Genomic DNA, 24,067 nt, shown 5'->3' with positions numbered 1-24,067 from the left:
TTCAGAGGAAAGATTTAATAAAATCAATAATATGTACTGCTTCAATCAACATTAACCGCATGTGAGGGCAGTGAAGAATAACATGAGTACTAGCACAGTTTGTCGCCAATGCCTTGATTCTACTAAGGGATCAGCAGTTATACTCACTACTGCTTTCTCATTATTAATGAACATGTTAACACATTTAAAAAAGGCAAATAAGGGGCACGTGGGTGGCTCAGTCAGTTGAGCATCTGACTCTTGATTTCGGCTAGGGTTGTGGGATCCAACCTTGCGTTGGGCTCTGTGCTGAGCAGCATGGAGCCTGCTTAAAATTCTCTCTCTCCCTCTGGCCCTCTCCCCGACTCGCACACTCTAAAAAATTGTAAAATAAAAAGTCAAATGATATCTTAATATTACCAAGAAAACAGTTTGATGTGATTTTCTCAAAGGTCTTAGAGACATAAGGGACTGTGGACCACGTTCTGAGAATTGCTACTTTATGCAAAACAGTGATCCCCAAAACGTTGCCTATGAAAGTCTTATTTCTCACCATATCCTTTAAAATATTTAAGAAGGATTTATGAGTCCCTATGCAGAAACATATTTATAATTAATTAAGTTGAAATTTTCTCTAAAGCTAACAACTGAATTATAACCTCCATAAAGAAGTTTCATTCCTTCGTCTACCTTTGCAACTTTTTCATGGTAAAATATCAGCATTTTGCACAGGACTAATTCCACACTCCTGGGTCTCTAAGGTTTGCTCACCTTCTTTGTTACTCATGAATTTAAACTGGACATGTATCAATTTTGAAAATTAACCTAAATTAGAAAACATGAATAAACCACAACTTTAAAAATTAAAATATAACTCAAAAACCGATATAAAAAAGGGAGGGAGGTCCAGACAAAAATGATCTAGTTGGAAAATTATCCAAAACTTTCAGAAATGGGTAATCTTTGTAACTTACATAACTTTATAACTATGTAACATATAAAAGGAAGACTAGCTTCAAAAAAATAATATAACCTTGACATACCAAGGATACATAAGGATATCCTTACATCTGTAAGGATACATAAACCAGACAAGGAGAGTATAGAAAAATATATACCAATTTATTTATGAACATAAATGCTAAAATCCTAAATAAAATATTAGCCAACAGAATCCATCAATTAAAAGGAAAAAAAAAAAAAAAAAAAAACATTTTGACCATACAGGATTATTTTCAGAAATTCAAAGAAGGTACAAAATGGGGAAAAAAAATCTATCCAATATATTCAACAAACTAAAGGATTTTAAGAAAAAAAACACATGACCATTTTAAAAGATGCAAAATAAAAACTTCTGGTGAAATTCAATACTTAGTCATAATTAAAACATGAAAATCCTCTGCATCATAGAAGAAAATTTCCTCAACCTGGCAAAACGAAGAGTTTACTGAAATCTTTAGCAGTTTAATACTTGATCATGAAACTTTAAAAGCACTCCCTGAAAATCAGGGAAAAAAGACGATACTCATATTCGCCACACTATTCAACTTTGTAGCAGAACTACTAGCAAACACAAAAGGAAAGTAAATTAAAGGTTCGAGGATTGAAAGGAATAAGTTAAAAGGAAACTAAATTCCTGTTATAACACATGGCATCATTTTTCTTCTTTGGGGCTGAAGATGTTTCCACCTTCTTAGAACTATATAAATCACACTGGTTAGCAGGTTTGTTCCTTGATAACTGAGGAGAAAACACGTATAAACAATACTTCTGTCGTGCACACACATGCACGTTTCTTTGTTCCATTACCACAACGTTCATTCTCTTGATTTTCATCTCAACTGCACCACTTTCATTTACTTGGTACTATATTTAAATTTTTCATGTATTCATATATATATGCAGTCTCAATGTTTAAATTCAACTTTTAGATTTATATTCAATACTTCCAGTATTACTAATGAGCGGAAAGACACCTCCCCCATCCCATAAGAACATTTCTCACCAGTTTACATGGTGAGAATAAGATCCTGGAAAATATTTTCCCACACTGTTTTCCTTATTCAAAGAGTGTGCTGCTCAAAGAAATCTGCTGGGACACAATGCGAAATTAAAAACTAAGGTGATGCAGAACTAGTAATATAGTAATTCTAATGCAATATTAGTTTCTCAGTGTGGAGATTCATTGCTATACACTTGTGATCCATTTACTTTTCATATTCATACTGTATCATATTTCAATATAGGAACTACTTTAAAAACTTGCAGTGACTTCAAAGTCAGTCCTTGCTTCTGTTCCCACCACCATATGACCCCATGCTTGCCTCTGATTGAAAACAGTAGATAAATAATGCTCAATATGGTGCCATGTCTACAGTGGCAACTTTTATCATCTAGTCCTGGATACAAGGCCAGTTTTTATGACAGGTGGAAGTCAGGGAATTCCAATGGGACAAGGAGTCAGAGATGTATATTCCTACCTCTGCCTAGAGAGCGGTTACTTACCTATCACCAAGGAAAAATGGGAGAAAACAGGGGAATATGTAGCAATGTGCCCCTGGGGCTTGCTCATTAGAATACTGATGTGTCAAAAATCAGTTTATAAGGGAGCAGATAAAGAGTCCTGATCCCTTTCACCACCAAAGAATAGTTTAAATGCTAAAGGAGCCTTTTGTAATCCAAATCCCGAACAATTGGGAATGGGTCAAGACAGAAAAAACTAATGCAAAGAACTCTCACACAGGGACAACTTTCAAGTTCAACACATCAGTCAGACAACAACATCAATAAAAGCATTTTTGTATTTCATTAGAAAAGAATTCTAACTTTTCTATCAGAACAGTAAAGAAAGACAATTGTAAATTAGTGATTTCAAGCAATTTCCTCATCTTTTTATATTATCATCTAATATTTGGGCAGAGAGAGGGAGGGATAAGTAGGTGGTACACAGGAGGATTTGAGGGCAGTGAAACCATGGTGTAGGATGCTATAACAGAGGATACAAGGTACTATTTTTTTTTTTTCAACGTTTTTTATTTATTTTTGGGACAGAGAGAGACAGAGCATGAACGGGGGAGGGGCAGAGAGAGAGAGGGAGACACAGAATCGGAAACAGGCTCCAGGCTCCGAGCCATCAGCCCAGAGCCTGACGCGGGGCTCGAACTCACGGACCGCGAGATCGTGACCTGGCTGAAGTCGGACGCTTAACCGACTGCGCCACCCAGGCGCCCCAATTTTTGTCTAAAACCTATAGAAATATATACAACACAAAGAGTGAACCCCAATGTAAACAACAGACTTTAGCTAAAAATAATATATCAAGGGGCACTTGGGTGGCTCAGTCAGTTGAGCATCTAACTTGATTTCAGCTCAGGTCATGATCCCAAGGTCATGGGATCAAGCACAGTGTGCAGCCTACTTGAGATATTCTCTCTCTCACCCGTCCCCCACCCTCCCTGCCCCTCTCTCCTGCTAGTGCTCACTCTCTTAAAAAAAAGTATATAATTATTTTGATGTAACATAGCTCTATTAACTCAGAGTTATTATTCATTAACAAAGTAGGGTTCATTTACTTCCCTGGTAGTTATGCAATTCAAAATAGCTTTTCCTCTGAAACTTGATATCAACATTGGTTTTCTAAATATAGGAAAAATTTCTACCTTGTCAATATGTTCCCTGTTACTTGGGATGCCATAACAGAAGACCATAGACTGGGTGGCTTAAACAATACAAATTTCTTTTCTCACAGTTCTGGAGACCAGAAATCCAGTATCAGGGCGCCAGGAATTGGGGTGTCTCTTTCTAGCTTCCAGACAGCTGCTCTATCCTCACATGACCTTTCTTCTGTGCGTGTACTTTTCTGGTGCCTCTTCCCATTCTTATAAGGATAACAGTCCTATTGGATTAGGGACTTACCCTTATGACCTCATTTAAGCATAATGACATCTTTAAAGGCCATATCTCCAAATACCATCATACTGGGGTTAGGACTTCAACACATGGAATTGGTGGGGGCGGATGGGAGACAGAGTTCAGTCCTTAACATTTCTTCCTCTGGTCCCCCAAATTACATGTCCTTTCAGATGCAAAATACATCCACCCTATCCTAATAGCTCCCAAATCTTAACCCATTCACAAATCAGCTCTAATTCCCAACTAGCATCTAAGTCAAGTATGGGTGACCCTTTAATTATTCCTGAGGCAAAATTTCTCTATAGCTGTGAACCTGTGAAATCGGAGAAATTATGTGTTTCTAAAATAAAATGGTGGGAAAGGCTGAGGACAGACACGGTTCTATGCATGAAATACAAAATGTCTTTTATTGTCTGATGTGTTAAACTTAAAAAAAAATCAACATAAAGAGAAATCTTACAGAAAAGGAGAGAGAGGTCCCAAGCAAGTCCAAACCTAGCAAGTCAAATTTCATTAGATATTAAGACTCAATAATAATTTCCTTGGTCTAAAAGTCATCTGTTAGTGAATAAGGAAGAAATACCAAAGAGTAAAATGGACAAAGAATTTAGAGGTCCCTTATCAATTATCTATGAATTTCTTAAAAATTAGAACCAAAGGAGGTGAAATTGATAAAAATGTGGAATGAGTAATGCATACCAAATTAGAAAATAAAACACTAAACTGTTTTAGCCAATTTAGACCATCTCAGAGCAAATTTAAAAAGTTAAAAACATTAAGAAAAATCTAATCAAACCACACTAGAGTAAGAGGTGATATTAACCTCAATACTCAATACCATGTTAACTCAGTATCATGTTGCTATCATGTTACCTAAATGAGGAAGCATCTATACCTCCTGTATCTGCTGAATATTGGCTCAGAAGCAGGTCTACAGATAAATACGCCCATGGGAGCATATTTGATGCTGATGAGACAGGATATTAGTTTTTTAGATAATGACTACAAAAATCAGAAAGAAAATATTCCATTACTGATTGAGAAATACACTCGCCATACCCTATGGGGACTTAAATTACAAATGTGTATATGATTTTCTGGCTTAAAAGCATCATGGTCTATTTTGAGACAGTAGACTAAGGCGTAACTCATCATCTAAAAGTTGTATACAGGAATTGTATACTGGAATTCTGTCTCCATGAAATGAGAACATTTTATATAGTTTTATATAACTATATAATGTATATGTATATATATGCGTGTGTATATACATATATATAGTATATTGTGATATATATTTCATGAAATGAGAATATATGTATTTTATAATATTAAAAAAAAAAAAACAAGAATGTTCTTAATGAAAGAGAACTCTCATTTTTACATAGGACACAGTTACCCTGGAAGTAATCCACCAATGTTCCAAAGTGGGCTTTGGAACCATGACTGTTCACACGAATACAACATTATATGTGATAACTCTAAGGAGAGTTAGCGGCACAGATGTTATTTCGTAAACTGAGGCCATGCCACTTCCCCTTGCTGATAGTGACTCTTGATGTGTTGTGAACACAGAAGAATAAAATGTGCCAAACCCAAGTAGGCCAAAGAAAAGAAGTACTAATAAATACTGCAATCAATTGTCAATGAAAAATTGCAAAAATATAAATGAGTTTTTAAACTAATAGTCATTACAATTGTTTGTGACCTACGTAAGAACACGACAGGACCCAAAAAGTAATCTTAACTTAAGCAGAAATTAAAAAGGGGTCTTCTAGATATGACCAGATTCCAGTGGAATGTACATGCCTTCTGTGGTTCAATAGATATCTCTAGAACACATATAATTTAGTGAAAGCTGGCTTACAATTCAAGATTCCTTTTCCAGGGGCGCCTGGGTGGCTCAGTCGGTTAGGCGGCCGACTTTGGCTCAGGTCATGATTTCGCAGTCCGTGAGTTCAAGCCCCGCGTCAGGCTCTGTGCTGACAGCTCAGAGCCTGGAGCCTGTTTCAGATTCTGTGTCTCCCTCTCTCTGACCCTCCCCTGTTCATGCTCTGTCTCTGTCTCAAAAATAAATAAATGTTAAAAAACTTAAAAAAAAAGATTCCTTTTCCATTAGTTTTCAGAATTTCTCAAGGGTATGTATGAGATGCTTTATGAAAACAAGTAAGAGACTGAATCGGGTGATTTCTAAACTGTCAATTCTCCCAATCTAGACTTGGTGGCTAGGGTGTTTAAAATGGTAGTTAAAGTCAGCAAATTATTATTTCTAAAACTGTCATAAATTACAGAGAGAGAGCTCAATCTTCTTCAATAACTGCTTATGTTATACACTTCAGGATTCAAACATGATGAAGTCAACTTCAACAACTTGAACTGCTTAAATGGTTCTGCATACACTTTGGTATTCATATCCAGAAACCATTTTCTTGAAAAGCACCCAACTTCTGATGATAACCAAGTACTGAATAATTCCAACTACATAATCCCCATCTAGTTACCTTTCACCCCTCTTCTCCCTTCTCTCCTACTTGCCCTGGAACTGCTGAACTCTCAGGCAGGATGCAGTGCATATTCAACTTTAAGGAGAAAAGATAATATGCATTTGATGTTGTAGTATCTACCAGTTATTTCCTACCTTCTCCAGGAACTTCTTAAGCTACATACTATAAAGCAACACCACCTCTTTATTCTTTTAAATTTTTCCTTTTTCCTTTTCTTTCTCTCCCAAACCTACGTCAGATGTTCAGTCTTAAACGCTCACTGCAGTTTTTCAATACAAGTGACACTTTTAAGAATTGTAAAAAAAAAAAAAAAAAAAAAGATACTGAAGAGGCACACTTTCTAACTTCTGTATTTGATTAATGTCACCCATTTTAACGGCTACCATTCTTTGGTAAAAGAAGGAATAAATTCTAAAGATGAATCAAAGTAAGAGTGTGGAGTACCCATACATATACTTATTCCTCAGACACTACTTTCTTAGGGGGAAAATTTAAGAAAGGGTAGAAATTTCATACAGAATTAACAGAATTGTGAGGAAAGCAAAATACACTTTACAAAAATGCTGGGCGTATATTTGTATTCATATGTAAATACCAGAAACCACCAGATGATGTCTGCAATTTTTTGTTCCAAGGAATAGGTTTAGTCATTTTGGAGATTTTTGAGCAATCTAAAGTAGGCCTACCATATTTTAAATAAAAGTACCACCAATATTCCTGATTGGACCAAGAAGAGACAGTAGCAAGAAGAAAATAAAATCAGGTGATACTTTAAAATGCATTTTAAATTGTGCTTTGAAGCTACAGATGTTCATTCAGTAAGTATTTGCCAAGGCTCTACTATTATTTTGTGAGAGAACACAATGAATAACAAACACATGGACTGTGAAAACGTATGGGAGGGTGACAGGGATTCTAAACCAATTGGGTGAGAGAGAAGACACAAAATTCACATGATTTGTGGAGGGAAACATCCCAATAACCAATTGGTCCTGAGATTAAACAGAGTCTTACTTCCCCAGATGCTTCGCATGCTGATTTCTCAGAAAGGTAAAAATGGGCTGAAACATCTTTACTTTATGTGAAATACATTAACATGATACGACACATGGTCTTAACTGAAAGGTGATAATAAGTAGCTAATTTGCCACGCTTTTACTGGACAGCTATATTCTTTTTGATGGGTCAAGTATCAACTATCAAGAAAGGATTCAGAGGAGAAAGTGGCACCACAGAAAAGCACACTGATTTGGCTTCAAAATCCATTTTTCTTTCGGGCCAAAAGAACAGTTACACAGAATGGCTTTTTGTTGACTATGGAGGCAGCCATACTAGCTTACTGCAAAAGACTGATAGCAGAGACCAAAAAAAAAAAAAAAAGAAAGAAAAAAGAAAGAAAGAAAAAGAAAAGGGTATGTGCCAGTGGAGAAAGCACTGACCTAGAAGAGTCAAAATCCCTGAGCCTGTTTATTTAGTTAATTATCCTATCATTTTCCCTCCAAAAGGGTTTAAAGCTCCTGGTGCTATTACTGTTTGCTTTATCTTTCCTGAGCAGCCTTTACCTTTGAGTAGTTCACATGTTACATAAGCCTCTGATCAGTACTCATGTCACTGTACCACCAGGTATTATACTAATGGGTACATCTGTTTCTTCCTATAAATTGTAAGCTCCCAGAGACAGGGCATAAGATTTTGTTTTATTTTATATTTTGTGTGTGTTTCCTTGTTGTTTTTTTGAGAGAGAGAGAGAGAGAGAGAGAGAGAGAGCGCGTGCGAGCAAGGAGGGGAGAGGGGTAGATGGAGAGAGAATCCCAAGCAGGCACCTGATGGCGGCGGGGTGGGGGGGGGGGGGGTGTTGCTCAATCTCATGACCCTGAGATCATGACCTGAGCCAAAATCAAGAGTCAGATGCTCAACAGACTGAGCCATCCAGGTGCCCCAAGATTTAGTTGTAAATAAAAATTCTAAGTATAAAGTAGAAATACAGTTACTAAAACTATCAATTACCAGATAAACTCTGTTTGAATGGGAAAACACTGCTGCAATAATCCACCCAAAAGACAGGACTCAGATCACGGTGGTAGCAGTGGTGATGATAAGTAATGGTCAACTTCTGGACATACAGTGTAAATAGAGGAAACAAGGTCTCCAGAGAGACTGCATGCGCGGTCTAAGAGAAGAATCAAAGATAGCTCGAAATTTTTTAGAATGAGCGACTTTAAAGATGGAATTGCTATCAACTGATATGGGCAAGGATGCAGACACAAAGGAGGGGCAGGTCAGGAGCTCAGTTTTGGATGTATGAAATCTGAGGTGTCTATTTGACTTTCAAGTATCACTATTAAGGACACAGCTGGATTCCAGAATCTGGACTTGTAAATTACAGTATCTGAGGAGGAGATTTAAATGAGGATGGTTCTCTAAAGCCACAAAACAGAGGAGATCTACAAGGCTGTGAGTATGGAAACAGAAAAGAACAAAATAATAAGCCCTGGGCCCACTTAAATTTTCTGGGGATCTAAATTTTTTTCAGTTATGTCTATTAATTCTCACTCACTTCCTCTTTGGTTTCATAATCTGAGAATATAAACTCATCTTTACCATGAGACAAGTGTGGGGCCTTGTTAGAGGACCTGTTCCTCCAGGAAAAAGTTTCACCTTCTATCTGCCAGGTGCTAAAGAGGTATCACCAACGAAAGAATGCTTTGTAGTTAAGTTTCTCAGTTTGGGGATCCTTGGGTCACCCTGGTAGTATAAATTCAAGCCCTAAAATCTGAAGTTAAGGATTCTCAGGTGATTTAAAGGATGTCTTAATCTGAAAACAGATGAATTATAAAAAGAATCAAGTCTACCTTTGCTATACATACTATTTTTACAGTAACTAGTTGATAGGGAAAAACTCATGAGACATCATGCTATTTTGAGACATCATGCTCAAATGATCCTACATAAATGTAGGATAATCAATATAATAACCATTTTTCACCCCTTAATAAAATGATAGATTTAGGAAAAAAACACCATCAGTAGATACTAAAAACACTAGGGGAAAAAAAAAAGGATGGAGCATTTTATAATGTAGGTACAAGTCTGTACCACATGAACTCAAAGATCAAGCCTAATATCTTAACTAAGCAATCATAACTAAATAGAGAACAACTGTATTAGCTTGCTAGGGCTACCATAACAAAGTGCCCTGTGGCACTGGGGGGCTTTAACAAAAGAAGTTTTTTCTCATAGTTCTGGAAGGTAGAAGTCTAAGATCAAGGGACCATCACGACTGTTTCTTCTGATGTCTCTCTGCTTGGGTTTTAAATGGCTGACTTCTCATGTGTCCTCACATGGTCTTTCCTCTGTAGGCACCCATCCTGATGTCTCTGTGTGAATCCAAAATTTCTCTGCTTATAAGGACACCAGTCAGATTGGATTAGGGCTCACCCAAACAGCCTCATTGTAACTGTAAAGGCTTTATCTCCAAAAATAGTCACATCCTGAGGTACTGAGAATTAACCCTTCAATATACAAATTTGTGGGGCACCTGTGTAGCTCAATTGGTTGAGGGTCCAAATCCTGATTTCAGCTCAGGTCATGATCTCACCGTTTGTGGAAATGAGCCCCATAGCAGGACGGACAGCACAGAGCCTACTCGGGATTCTCTCTCTTCCTCTCTCTCTGTGCCCCTCCCTCCCCTCTTGAATTAAATAAATAAGTGTTAAAAAAAAATGAATTTGCAAGGACACAATTCAGCCCATAACAACAACCAAACATCAAGTGCCTCCTGATGCAGTGCAATTAAAAATAGTCAGCACCAGGGTGCCTGGGTGGCTCAGTCAGTTGAGCATCCGACTTCCACCCAGGTCATGATCTCAGTTTGTGGGTTCGAGCCCCATGTTGGGATCTGTGCTGACAGCTCAGAGCCTGGAGCCTGCTTTGGATTCTGTGTCTCCCTCTCTCTCTGTCCCTCCTCTCCTCAAGCTCTATCTCTCAAAAATAAATAAAAATGTTAAAGAAAAAAATTTTTTAAATAAAAGTAGTCAGCACCATCTATAAAGTATTCTTTAAAAAAAACAACCTATGGGGCGCCTGGGTGGCTCAGTCGGTTAAGCAGCCGACTTCGGCTCAGGTCATGATCTTGCGGTCCGTGAGTTCAAGCCCCGCGTCGGGCTCTCTGCTGACAGCTCAGAACCTGGAGCCTGTTTCAGATTCTGTGTCTCCCTCTCTCTGACCCTCCCCCGTTCATGCTCTGTCTCTCTCTGTCTCAAAAATAAATAAACGTTAAAAAAAAAAATTTTTTTTTAAATAAAAAAATAAAAAATAAAAAAAAATTAAAAAAATTAAAAAAACAACCTAAATTGAATCAAGCAAGCATCTAAATCTAAGAGCCATTTTAATTACTAAATGAAGAATAAAGGAACATGTTAAATAACACCATAAGGATATGACTGGCCAAATACAAAATATGAAAAATTCTACAGAACAAATGACTTGGGTTTTTTCAACAAATAAATGAATTTTTAAGAGGAAGGAAAAACTTAAGAGATATCAGATATCAATGAAAAGCAATGTGTAGACAGTCACTAAATCTTAAATCCAAGAAATCAAGTTTAAAAATACAGATTTCTGAGACAAATGAGTAAAATTATACATGAACTAAGTTCAATGTGGATGTGTTATATAATGCTGTTATCTTTTTTAAAGGTCCTGAGCTAGAGATCAATATTGTAGCTTTGATCATTCACAGGTCCAACTATATAATATAGAAACAAATTTCATAATGTAGAAAAAAGAATGAAAGAATAATAACTATTGAAGCTGATGGATACATGAGGATTCATTATACAATTCTATTTCTGAGTATGTTTCAAATTTTTCAGATTTAAAAAATTTCATAAAACAAATTTTCAGATGAGACTTTTCTCCATCATCTGCTCAGACTAGACCGATACAGACTTCTGTATAATCTCTCTGTGTCTGTGGACGTTGTTTTTTGTTTGTTTGTTTGTTTTATTTTTTTGTGTTTTTTTTTTTTTTTTTTTTTTTTTTTTTTTTTGTTTCTAATCTCTTGTTATACTGAGAGTGGTGGCCTTTCAAAATCCTGGCTTTGTGGGAAGTTTCAGTTGCCAACTGCCTGCCCTCATGTATACCTGAGGATTCTGGCCTCCTGCATGAGTCTGAGTATTAAAACCCAAGCCCCTGGGGGAAAAAACCAAAACCAAAACAAAACAAGAAGCCTCTCCTTTAGTGAACCTAGATGATCTCACTCTAACAGCAAGGATAGTTTCTGTGTGTCTACTTTCCAAGCTCTGCCCACCTTTGTTCTTTCTGGCTCCAGAGCTTTCGTTTACTTTGTTACAATGTCATTCATGAATGTACATGATACATAATCAAACGTTTCTAGACAAGTTCAAGCTATTTGCAGCAGAGGTTTTCAGGTTATAACTGAAAGCTTCCCATTCTGTTAACTACTGCAAGAAAAACTTATTCCTGTCATTTGGTAAGGTCACTGAGAGTTCAAGTCACGATTCTTAGAATATGTTTGGAGAACTTCGCAGTCCAAAAGGGAGTGGCAATGGGAGGGAAGACGATTAAGGTGGACTGAAGAAGCTTCCTCGCCAGTTCCTTCGAAAAGGGAGAGTCGAACAGAATCTGTCTAATAGACCAAGGAAGAAATGTGGGGAAAGAAAGATATTTCATCCCATGTACTCTCTAAACAATAAGCGAATGTATGCCTTCAAAAACTCCAGGCCAGAAATGATGGTTCTAGTCACCAAAATTTTACTCCATGAAAACCTGAAACATTTTATTCTCCATACTGAAGATGTTAATACAAAACAAATCATTATTCTGCTGCTTCTTTGAGAGGCTTCCTTGTGCTCTGCTGACCAGACTGCTGTCTACACTCCACCCCACGAGGCTCTATAGTCCAGCAGTCCAGCCTTTTTTCATATCCTCCACTCCACTGGCTCCCTCCTCTGCCTCCTACTGCTGGATCACTAGAAAGTTTACCTCCGCCCTCTAGAGAGTACCTCCATATCCCTCAAGTCAGCATAAATACCCCTTTCCGAAGGGGGTGCAGGTGGGGATCATCCTTAAACGATTATTTTCCACTAAATACCTTTCTAGTTCTCCTTCAGAACATTCATCACACTTTTCATTACTTGTTCCATGTCTGTCTTCGCTGCTGAGTTGCAAGCTCCTTGACAGTGTAATTTATTGTGGTGCTGACACAGTGTTGGGCACCAATCAGTTGAGTGAATAAGCAAGTAAGCAGAGGTAAGACAAAAAAAAAAAAAAATTACTTCCTCACTCTGCTTAAAGTCAAGGCACAATCTACTGGCATCACCAGGGTAGTTTAGCAAACACCACCGAAGGAAGCTGGTCCCCGCCTCATAAAGCTTACAAAGATTCACTTTTTAGAGGCTCCATCTTAGAACACAGTCTGAGATTCAGGACATCAGATGTAGTTTGACAACTATAGATTACTGGATGTATTCAAATTATTTATAAACATCTATGAAGGAATCCATCAGAAAACCTTGCTCTTTTTCTTTTAATTTTTTTTTTAAGTTTTCTTTATTTATTTTGAGAGAGCACAAGTGACGAAGGGACAGAGAGAGAGGAAGAGACAGAGAATACCAAGCAGGCTCCACATCACCAGTGCAGAGCCCAATGTGGGGCTCAAACTCACAAACCATGAGATCATGACCTGAGTCAAAGTCGGATGTCCAACCATCCGAGCCACCCAGGCGCCCCATCTTTCTGTTTAGCAAAGGGCCATAAAGAGATATACTTTGTTATTTTTAAACTAAAATCTCTAATCATAAAACATGAAGTCAAAGGTTAGTATTATTTTAAATACTAGATACTATTTTGAGCACAGTACTTATAAAGTGGCATTAGCTCCTTTAATCATCAGAACATTCCCATGAGGTAAGGATTGTTAAGATCATTTTATGGATAAAGAAACTGAGGCCTAGAGAAGTCAAGTAGCTTCCTAAACTGTTCTCACTACTTTGTGAGGAAAAGGTTCTTATTTTCTAGAGTCTTAAGATTTGTAAGGATATGAGGAGTGAAGCAGATTGAAGTCCTTACAGACAGTTCAAAGTTGGGGGAAAGTGCTCTCTCTTAAGCCATTTATTGGAACAAAGGAGGCAAAAACATCACCCCACCCCCACCCCTTTTGCTGGCATCCAGGAGGACTACAGTAAGAAAAGCAGAGGTAAGACAGGGAAGTAGTAACTAGTTCCAAGCTTCAAGATCTACTTTCAGTCCTGAGCAGCTTTTGGGTGACTCCAGAAGTACTCCCCTTTAACTCTTCTAAAAATAAAACAGGCTCCAATGAGTTAACAGAGTCCACAAAAACTACACACACTCCTGGCTTACCATATGGGGAGTGGTACTTTTTCACTTTTAAAGTTTGCGCTGCCTTTGTGTACTCCTCCCCCCCATCCCCTGCCCTTCTTTAGAATTATGGAATCCACATCAGAACACAGGTAATGGGTTATCATTCTCCAGTTTCTCACTATGTAGCAACAGATGCTTCTACAGACAGGTGTTTTGCATAGACAGGCCTTCAGCATGGATCTCTCTGAAACTCAGTGATGCTCTTATATGGTGTACTAAGAAGATGTGACGTAAGAATAATCCTGAAACATTGGTGTACTGGTTGTTTCTTCTGTCTTCCCCTTCAGTGAGGCCCCCAGAGGCTACTGGATGTATGGTTCCCCTTGCCTTCTTCAAATGTTTCTGCACATGTGATGCACTAACTTATCCTACATTCTGAAGTTACTCATGATTAAATCCAACATCAATAATTTCACACACAATTTTAATGGTGATTAGTAAGACAGCCTAATGAAACTGATTCAACTTGCGAAATTTCTTTTAAGGTCAGTATTTTGAGAATACCAGCAGTTGCCCTTTTCCCCTCCTATGAAATCTTATAAGGATTTCCAAAATTTCAACTTGACAAAATAAATGAAGGGGCTAGATACTTCACTAATTGTAGAATCCTTGAGGCACAAATCAAGGGCTAAGGCTACAAAATATATGGGAATAAAATATAAAAATCTGGAAAAACATGGTGCTACTCCCTATCAAGACCTTGAAATTATTGTTACATCACAACCCCCTTTAATAATAAACCTTCCTTTGTTCCACAGTATTTCAGGGGTGCCATTTAAGTTTGTTTTATTTCTTTTTCTCCCTATACCCTTTAATCCCAGGGAGATCTGCCTAGGCTTGGTGTTATACAGACAAGGTGAAAAAATTACCACGGTCACTCTTCTGGCCACCTGCTCGGGTCTATGGTGGCAGAGCTTGCTAATAAACACAAAGTGCTCCACATGGTTTCGCTATCTCTACCAGGGTGTCAGCCACCTGTTTCTCTGTTCTCTATTGTGTTCTTCAGAGGATATGTCATGCACCAGCTTTTATGGCCTATCTGTTTCCCCGGGAGAGAACTGACAGGACCCACGAAGACAGGTCCGAGTACAACTGCTTCCATACACTGTCAACAGGGTTCTTTGGGCTGTAGGTCTCTGAATGCTCTGTGGCACCCACCACAAACCCCCTACATTCCGCCTATGCACGTCCTGCAATTTGCATGGAACACAGAAAGTAAAGGAATATCCACGAGTCCCTGCCTCACTGAGCAGTATCTCAGAGGGTGGGATGGATGTCTTCCCAGTTTGCTAGTTGGCAGAAGACCTGCATACTTGAGGGAAGTGACTGAGGGAGCAGAAAGAAGCCTCCGCGTTTATATTCACCAGGCAGTCTGCATCAACAGGCAAGAGTAGCATAGGGAAGGAAAGTGCTGATGTGGGGAAGTTGTCACCAGAGGATAATCTGCTTCTTGAGGTCACTTCTCTGGTTTTTGTGTTTTACGTGGTGTGTGTGTGTGTGTGTGTGTGTTTTCTTTGTTTTTTTTTTTTTTTTTTTCTGGTTTTATGTCGAGTTTTCATGTTACTCTGCATCTTCAGAGGAACTTAAAGAAAAATGCGAAAAAACTACACTGGATGCTGCTATTCAGGTATCACTTTTGAACTGGGAAATTCTTTTACACAATTGGTTAAAAGATTAATAATTTTATAGACATTCCAATGACAAACTGGATGCCACATTTATTTCTTCATATTATTTATAACTCATCTTATCTTGGAACAATTTAGGTCAGTAAGGTAAAAAGCTGCAAAACTTTGAGAAACACCATTTTTAGAAGAGGAAAACCAAATGGCTAGTAGTCATATGAAAAGTGCTCAATTCTACCAGAAATTGGAAAAGTTAAAATTAAAATAAGACACCATTTCATAACCATTACATTAGGGAATATATAAATGTCTGATAATATCACATTAAAATGGTAGGAAGCAGCATCAAGAGACTCATAAAGCACAACGAGGCACGAACATATTGGAAAGCAATTTGGCCAACTCTGGTAAGAGAGAACGTGCATCTACTGATTTACAGTTATACATCTAAGTGTTTATGTACACAAAAAAACCTTAAAAATATATCATATAGGAATGTTCATTTTAGCAACACTTTGCAGTAACAAAACACTAAAAACATACCAAATGGTCATCAATAGATGTGACAAATAAATTTCTGTTCGTGGATACAATGTAATACTGCATAATAAAAGTAAACTAAAGCTACATGTATCTAGAAAAAACTCTACATTATGTCAAACAAGGAAAAAATGCTGCAGAAATATGCTCATTAACGACACACAGAGCTTAGTAACAGTCACAAAAAAAAATTTAAGGCATGTGCAACAATGTTATGTTTTGTTTACTGATGTTTCTGTAGCATCAGTTTAAAAATACTAAAGGGAGTAACAGACACCAAGCTTAAGATAATAGTAACTTCTAAGAAGGGATTTAAAGGGGCTTTTAAAAAAAATCATTAATAATAGTAATATGTTATTTTTTATAAGACTAAGGGATGAGAACATGAGTGTTCATTATATTATTTTCTATATTGTTTATTTGAAATGTTTTATGATTTTTCTAAACTTGAAATTTGTTAACATGGAAGCCACATGTTTTGCATCCTATAACATAAGCATTTCACAAAATGAAAAATCTAAGACAGTTATTTTGCTTTCAAGAGTACATAAAGCACAATCAAATTTGCATTTGAGCCTTGATGATGCTACGTATACAATGAGGAGAAAGGGGGCAACAGCCATAACCTTTGGGTCAAAGTGACTATTTTTGCTAGTGGTTCTCATGTATTGTGTATCTGAAATATGTGAATGTTCTGTAAAAGAACAGATGCTCAAGCCTTATCCTAAACCTGCCTGAATCAGAATGACGACACTCAGAACCACATACACCAAGACTGAAAATCAATGATCTATGAAAATGGCACAAAGACAAAAATGAGCACCCTTGATTGATTCAGCCAAATCAAATGGTTGGAATGGTGAAGGGAGATTTACCAATGACAATGCACATAGTTCTAGGTCTCCACCTGTGCACTGTATAAGCAAAAGACAACATATGATGAAACAAATCACGGAGATGGCATGTATACCAATACCATACCAACTAACATCACAAGGGGGGAAAAAGGATGGTGGTTCAAATGAAATACATCATTCATAAATAAAGTGTTCTTGCATGTTCGTAACTGAATTAAACGAGAACGAAACAGGACATCAGAGGACTGGACGAAAGTGAAGCTGGGGTATTTATTCCTGCAGCTGCTCCCCTGCTTGATCACAGAAAGACCAGAGCTATAGTCACATAGCCTTTCCCTCCACATAGCTACTGTCTTTGGGTTTCAGTAATGGTTCTCTTCTCTTACCCTTCAGGCCTAGGGATGATAATGGCTCCCACTACAGATAGTCGTGAGATACTTCACCATCCATTGGTGGTGTATTTTAATCCAGGCACACCTTTTAAGTTAAACTCTTCTCCATTACCCCATCTGAGCCTGCAATCTGTTTTCTACTGCAATCTGATATTTCTACTAGAACAATGACTGATACAATTATGAAGCATTAAGAAATTTTACCTCAGTATCTGATTAATAAATTCATCTTATAGATCTAACCTTATAAGCTGATATGTCCTGCTATTATCCAGTGTTCTAGCTGCTGTATAACATTCAGAAAAAAATATATATATTTAAGGTATGACTTGTGCCTTCAAGGAAAAAAAATCTAGGTGGAGAACAAGTTCAAGGACGCGGTTAATTAAATATTAAAAAACATAGATAGTAACCAACAACTACAACTGCCTGGTAAACTGAAAACAAGAACTAGGGTCAGGGAAAGCTTTATGGAAAACAGTGGTATTACAGCTGGGTCGTAAGGATAGAAAGGATGTAGACAGCATTAGTTAAGGAGAGTGCAGAGAAATAGGTATCTTGAGCAAGGAAAATAATATAAGGCAAAACAGTAAGCTGGGAAAGGATATGGTTGGTGAGCAAAAAGAATAATGCCTGACTAGAAGAGAGAAGGTTTTATTTAGGACCATAAAGCCTTAGTTGGTTTTAAATCAGCCAAGTGCAGCCATATAAATATTTATTACACAATTTATATATTCTCCAGGAGACAAGTTGTCTGAGAAAGAACAGTCTCTACCTTAAACCCAAAATTTTGAGAATATGGCCAGAAAAATACACTTCAGTTTTAATTTCTAGCTCCATTAATTAATTAAGTAAATAGTCCTCAAATTACTCGTCACATCATTGGCCAACCTGCCTATACTATTTGTTAAAAGCAGCCTGAATTGGTGTTCACACTTCAATTCTGGTGCCTTGGATAAATTTTTTCAACAGGCTTCTAAATAGGTCAGGCAAATCTAATTCAGAATAACTCTCATGCTTATCTCAGCAATTTTATGAAGGATGTTTTGAAACTGCTTTAAATATGTGTGCTAATGATCTACTGATTGTTTCTAAATTTTTCCAGCCATCAAACCAGTGAAATAATCAAGTAAAGAGATTATAGAATGAGGTCAGTTCTATTATTAATATAACCATTTATAATATTTCTGCTTGCTACAGAGAAAATTATAAAGATAAAAAAATGCAACAGATTTAATTTCCTTAGCTAGCTTTTCTAAGAGATTTGCCATTCAAGTCATTTCCTCCAATATTTTCAAAATCTAAGAAAGCAAAAAAACACCTTGTTAATTAAGTGGATGATGTTTCAAGAAACAAGAATACTTAGTTTTCATCAATATGATTCCTTTTTTATGTACTTTATCGAATACTAGAGCCAAAACAAGATATTTTAATGTGGGCATTTTTATGTCCCCATTTTATTGTGGACTACTATAAATTGTTAGGTTGCAATTCAAATTATTTAACAAACATGCAAATGTACATATAAAAATAAGTATATCTATGCCTATACACATATAGACATAGAACTTTAGCCTTCAAGTAAGTATTGTCCCCTTTAGAGTAGTCACTCTGGGAAGGATGCAAAGTTATTCTAACAATGTTGCCATTGTTTAAAACTATTTTTAAACCACTGGTTTGAAATTGTTTTCATAGCCTTTCAAATAATCTTTTAATATCCTTAATAGTGGCAAAATCCGGAAGGTAGAAAAGAGTTTCACAGTCATGCAGAAATCATTTTTCAAATTTAGCAAATGAAAATGGTGTTCTAATGGAGTTAATAGTTTTTTGATTAAAAAATACAAACAAAAACAAGTAATTATAAAAGCGATCCTGAAAGCATGTTTCTGTTACTTGTAAATTGACTAGACATTTCAAAAGATTCAAAATAATTGTGAATAGCAACTTTTGGAAGCGTGTAGTGTCCTAAAGTGACCACTTGGAATGAACACTCTCCCTTAAAAAATAAATAACAGCATGTTTGGATAAGGGCAGGGTTTCATGACTCTATAGTCACACTTTGAAGTCACAGAGCATCTTTCTTCCATGTGGTTAAAAATATTTACTTCATTAACTCTCCAAATATCACTAATGACAGAAAGGCCAGATTATCATTCTTTTTTTTTTTTTTTTTTTTCCCAAGTGGATGAATGAAGGTGGTGTAAGGCAAAGAATTGTGTTTATTTCATGAGTCAATAATTAAGTCTAAGGATCTCGTCGTTGGCAAAATTTTAATGAAATGTTTAGCTTTATGCTGCTTGATAAAAAGGCAATATATGAAATAGATGTGTCATAAAATATTACAAAGCTCCATTAAAATGATTAAAGATTCACTGCATACTTGTCTGAAAGAATTCTTGCTTGATGTTTGACAGCTACTTATTAGAGAGGCTAGTGTCTAACCTAAAATACACTCATAAAAGTCCTACTTGAGTCTATTTTAACAAGAAAGAATGCTTGTTTTTTAAATACTTGATTTTAGAAGAAAAAATACCTTCACTGTGAAAAACCAAATACATAAATGAAAGGGAGGAAGAAAAATGGACAGTAAAAGATCTATTGGCACATTCACATAAAAGAAAACCCTAGGAAAACTCGTGAACTGTCGATGGTTCTGAGAATTAAAAAAGTACAACAACATAAATGTGCCCGATTACAAGTTAAATGTCATTGAAATTATTAAAATGGCTATTCTCCTAAATGCTTAATTCTTCTGTTTGGGAAAGCTTTCTGCACATTGTTCTAGGATACCTAGGAGCTCACTTCTTCTATTCCACTTATTCATTAAATAAATATTTAGGGCTCCCAGTGGCACAGTATTTATATAGGAGATTAAAAATTTGACAGACCAAAGACCCAAAAAAAACAAAAAAAAAAACAAAACAAAACAAAACAAAAAACCTTAGTCCTTACCACTACTCTCCGGATCCAACTGAACATGTAACAGCACTCCAGCTGGTCTTAAGGGTTAACTTGCTTCAAGTTAACACACTCCTTGCCTGCTGACTTAAGGCCCTTGATCTGTAACAGAACTGGCTTTCTTCAAGATTTGCAGACCATTGGCCCTGGGGAATATGGGACCAGAACTTTCCCAGGCCACAGAGGCCAGGAAGTCCACCTGAAGGCCCCTCAGCTTGCTGATTAGACCAGCCCTCTTTTAGCGAAATGTTTTTTTTTTTTCTTTTTAAGGTCACACGAATGACTTTACTGACCTCCCTTTGTGCATCTATAGACCTTGCCCTCCTTTGCAGAAACAACAGAGTATTCCTGTACAACCACCCCTGGGTACCAAGGAATCAGCTCTTTTTGCACAATCAACCCAGGGCACCAAGGAACTTCTCTGCACAACCTCTGAGTACAAAGCTAACTCTGTATCTGGCATCGTGGAGTCTGCACCTAATCAAGAAACATCACAGACGACTGTATTCCCTTAACTGATCAACATACTTTAAAATATCAGGGCAAGACAAATCTCATAGTTGGCCTTTGGGCAAGAGTCCGCCTTCTCCCCAGGTGGCCAGCCTCATGAACAAAGCTCATATTCTTTTCCACTGAAAACTCATCTCTTAAGCCTTCCCAGCAACAGGAAGCTGAACTTGGGTGGGTTTTTATTTTATTTTTTTAATGTTTATTTATTTTGAGAGACAGAGTGCAAGATGTCAGCACAGAGCCTGATGCGGGGGCTTGAACTCAGGAGATCACGACCTGAGCTGAAGTCCGAAGGCACCCAGGTGGCCCTGAACTTGGGCTCTGGTAACAAAATGATTCTGATGTACTAAAATGATTTTTTATGGGTGCTATTCCCAGAGTCAGAAAAGGGCTCAGTTCTATTTTTAACAAAAGGTTTCAGTAATTAATGACTTAACAAAAATACAATGTGTCAGATGGGCACTGTGGGCCCTACATTTTGTGCGAGGTTGAGTGACTGACTGGACCGAGGATAACTCTCAGACAAGTTCTTCCTCAAGGGCTGACTGCTTAGTTTTATCATCAGGTTTGGGCGTGGGTGCCTGAGGTGCTTGGCCTATAAAATGGGGCAATTTAATAGTAACCTGTCCACACAATGTTCCTTTGAAGTTAGCTAATGAATATTGTCCTTCTAACCTCTGCCGAGCAAATTCTGTACACTCTGGATCCAAGACTGCAACAAAAGCAGCTGAAAGGCCAATACCAAAAAGGACCAGACAAAAGAAAGTGGCTCTGTGCAGAGGCAACGGGCCACGGAAGGGGGTGTGTGCCGACTCTCCCCAGTTGGACTCAGTTCCTCAACTGCGACCTGGAGAGCAGCCAACAGTCCACCCAGTCGCCCACCCCCCACTCCCTGCCCTCCGCCGGATCCCTGCTCCCTCCCCCCCCCCAACTACCCCGGCCCCGATGCTCACCGCCCTGGCTCACGTTTCCAGACCCGGTGTAATTCCACCCCGCCTCCGGTCGCGCCCCGAGGACTCCACGGAGAGCCTCAAGTGCGAAAGTTAAACCACCGTGGCCACATCACCTGAGGCCCGGGGTGGGGGGCGGCGCGGCCAGGCCAGGCCAGCCCTCCAGCAGTCCTAGCTCGGGGAAGAGCAGCCGCCCGAGCAGCCGCGGCCGCTCAGGGCCGGTGAAGGCCAGACCCTCTCGGCGAGGCGTGCCCTACGGGGCCCGGAGCCGCCGGCCCTTACCTGCGTCCGCTTCCGGGAGCCGCCCGCTCCGCGCCCCCTCCCGGCGCGCCCGGCCACTCGCAGCCCGGCTCTGAGCACTCGCCGCCCGGCGGCTCCGGCGGCCGCGAAGCCGGGTCTGGGAGACGGGAAGCGACAGGAGCCAAACCCCGCGGAAAGCGCTCGAGCTCGCCTCGGTCTCGGCGCCCAGGCGCTCCGCACCGCGGATCGCCCCGCTCCCTTACCTCCGTGGGTCCCGCCCCCGCAGGCCGAGTGTGGGCTGAGCCCCACCCTGACCTGACCACGTGCAGACCGAAGCCGTGCCAGCAATGCCCCGCTAGGGGACACCGGGGCGAACTTACTCTCTCTCGCTATCCGCTACCAGAGCAACTGAAGTTTCCCGTGCCTTGTTCAATCTTGGCCTCACCCTGTCCCTCCTGGAGGTCTGAGCTCTGATCCCACCTGCAGGGCCTATTACTTCTTGTGCCTTCGGTTCCACTTTTGTTCAATTGAGATTAATCACCGAAGTGTTCTTGACTTCGCTCTTGACCAATCACAGTTGGTATAAGTGAGTGGATAACCAGAGGTATATCAAAAGTGCTTATTCAGAGAGGGGGTCTCTTGCAGTAAATGTTGACTTTTCAGCAGTACATCAGAACAATGAGAACAGATCATCAGAAGGTGATACCTAAGTTTCGGAACATAAAAGGCCAAGTTTTATTAGTTGGTTTGAGGAAGGGAAAGGAAGCTTTAAGGAGAGGAACGTCTAAAAACTATATAGCTTTCTCTGCTAGATGTAGAAATTTCCATTTGCTTGAAGCGGCTGAGATGGATTCTTGTCCAAGACTACGGTTGCATTGTAATGATTTCCCACCTGAGAATCCAATGAAACCATTAACAAAAACCAAAGACCTCAAGGAGTACAGAAAACTACAGACCAATATACCTTATGAATATTAATAGAAAATCCACAACCAGAAACGGGCAAACCAAATGCAATACAGAAGAAACATTTTACATCACATCAGTGAAAGAAAGGACAAGAACCACATGATCCTCTCAATAGATGCAGAGAAAGCATTGGACAAAATACAGCATCCTTTCTTGATAAAAATCTCCAGATCATAAAAGTCATATGTGAAAGACCAAACGCTAATATCATCCTCACTGGGCAAAAACTAAGAGCTTTCCCCTTAAGGTCAGGAACAAGACAGGGATGTCCACTCTCACCACTCTGTCTATTCCAACATAGAATTGGAAGTCTTAGCCTCTGCAATCAGACAACACAAAGAAATAAAAGGCATCCAAATCATCCAGGAGGAGGTCAAACATTCACTCTTCACAAATGACATGATACTCTATACGGAAAACCCAAAAGATTCCACCAAAAAACTGCTAGAACTGATCCATGAATTCAGCAAAGTGGCAGGAGATACAGAGATATCCCAGGGATACAGGTGTGTTGTTTCAAAGGGACACATGCACCAATGTTTATAGCAGCACTATCAACAATAGCCAAAGTATGGTAAGAGCCCAAATGTCCATCAATGGATTCATAAATAAAGAAGAAGTGATACACACACACACACACACACACACACACACACACACACAATGGAGTATTACTCGGCAATCAAAAAGAATGAAATCTTGCCATTTGCAACTACGTGGATGGAACTAGAGGGTATTATGCTAAGCAAAATTAGAGAAAGACAAGTATATGATTTCACTCTTATGAGGACTTTAAGATACAAAACAGATGAACATGAGGGAAGGGAAGCAAGAAGAATATAAAAACAAGGAGGGGGACAAAAACATAAGAGACTCTTAAATATGGAGAACAAACAGGGTTACTGGAGGGAGTGTGGGGGGGGATGGGCTAAATGGGTAAGGGGCATTAAGGAATCTACTCCTGAAATCATTGCACTATATGCTAACTTGGATGTAAATTGAAAAAAATAAATTAAATAATTAAAAACAGAAAACTTACATTAGATTTAGAGTTTTCTTAATTTATATTTTGAATAGGTATTGTACACAAAGGTACAAATTTCAAAAGGTACCTCAGAAGGCATTTTCGGTATGTTGATTTGTCTGTTTTATATAGTCAAAATAATTTATTCATTGGGACCATAAACTTTTTTTTCATACAAAAAAAAAAGAAAGAAAAAACATTTT

General features: G+C 38.5%; 1 protein-coding gene across 2 annotated transcripts in view; it reads right to left on the bottom strand.

Moving 5' to 3' along the window:
- RNF180 (ring finger protein 180) overlaps window positions 1-22,139 on the bottom strand; it is a 204,069-nt gene extending 181,930 nt beyond the window's left edge. For both annotated transcript variants that reach the window (XM_049649512.1, XM_049649514.1), the window contains exon 1: window positions 21,914-22,139. The gene's annotated coding sequence lies outside the window, so the exon portion shown is untranslated. The remainder of the gene's footprint in view (window positions 1-21,913) is intronic.
- Between the last annotated feature and the right edge of the window lie 1,928 nt (window positions 22,140-24,067).

The sequence above is a fragment of the Panthera uncia genome (genome assembly GCF_023721935.1).
Source record: "Panthera uncia isolate 11264 chromosome A1 unlocalized genomic scaffold, Puncia_PCG_1.0 HiC_scaffold_17, whole genome shotgun sequence".
Classification (NCBI taxonomy): domain Eukaryota; kingdom Metazoa; phylum Chordata; class Mammalia; order Carnivora; family Felidae; genus Panthera; species Panthera uncia.
The sequence above is the reverse complement of the archived record's forward strand: the minus strand, read 5'-3'. Positions and strand labels throughout refer to the sequence as shown.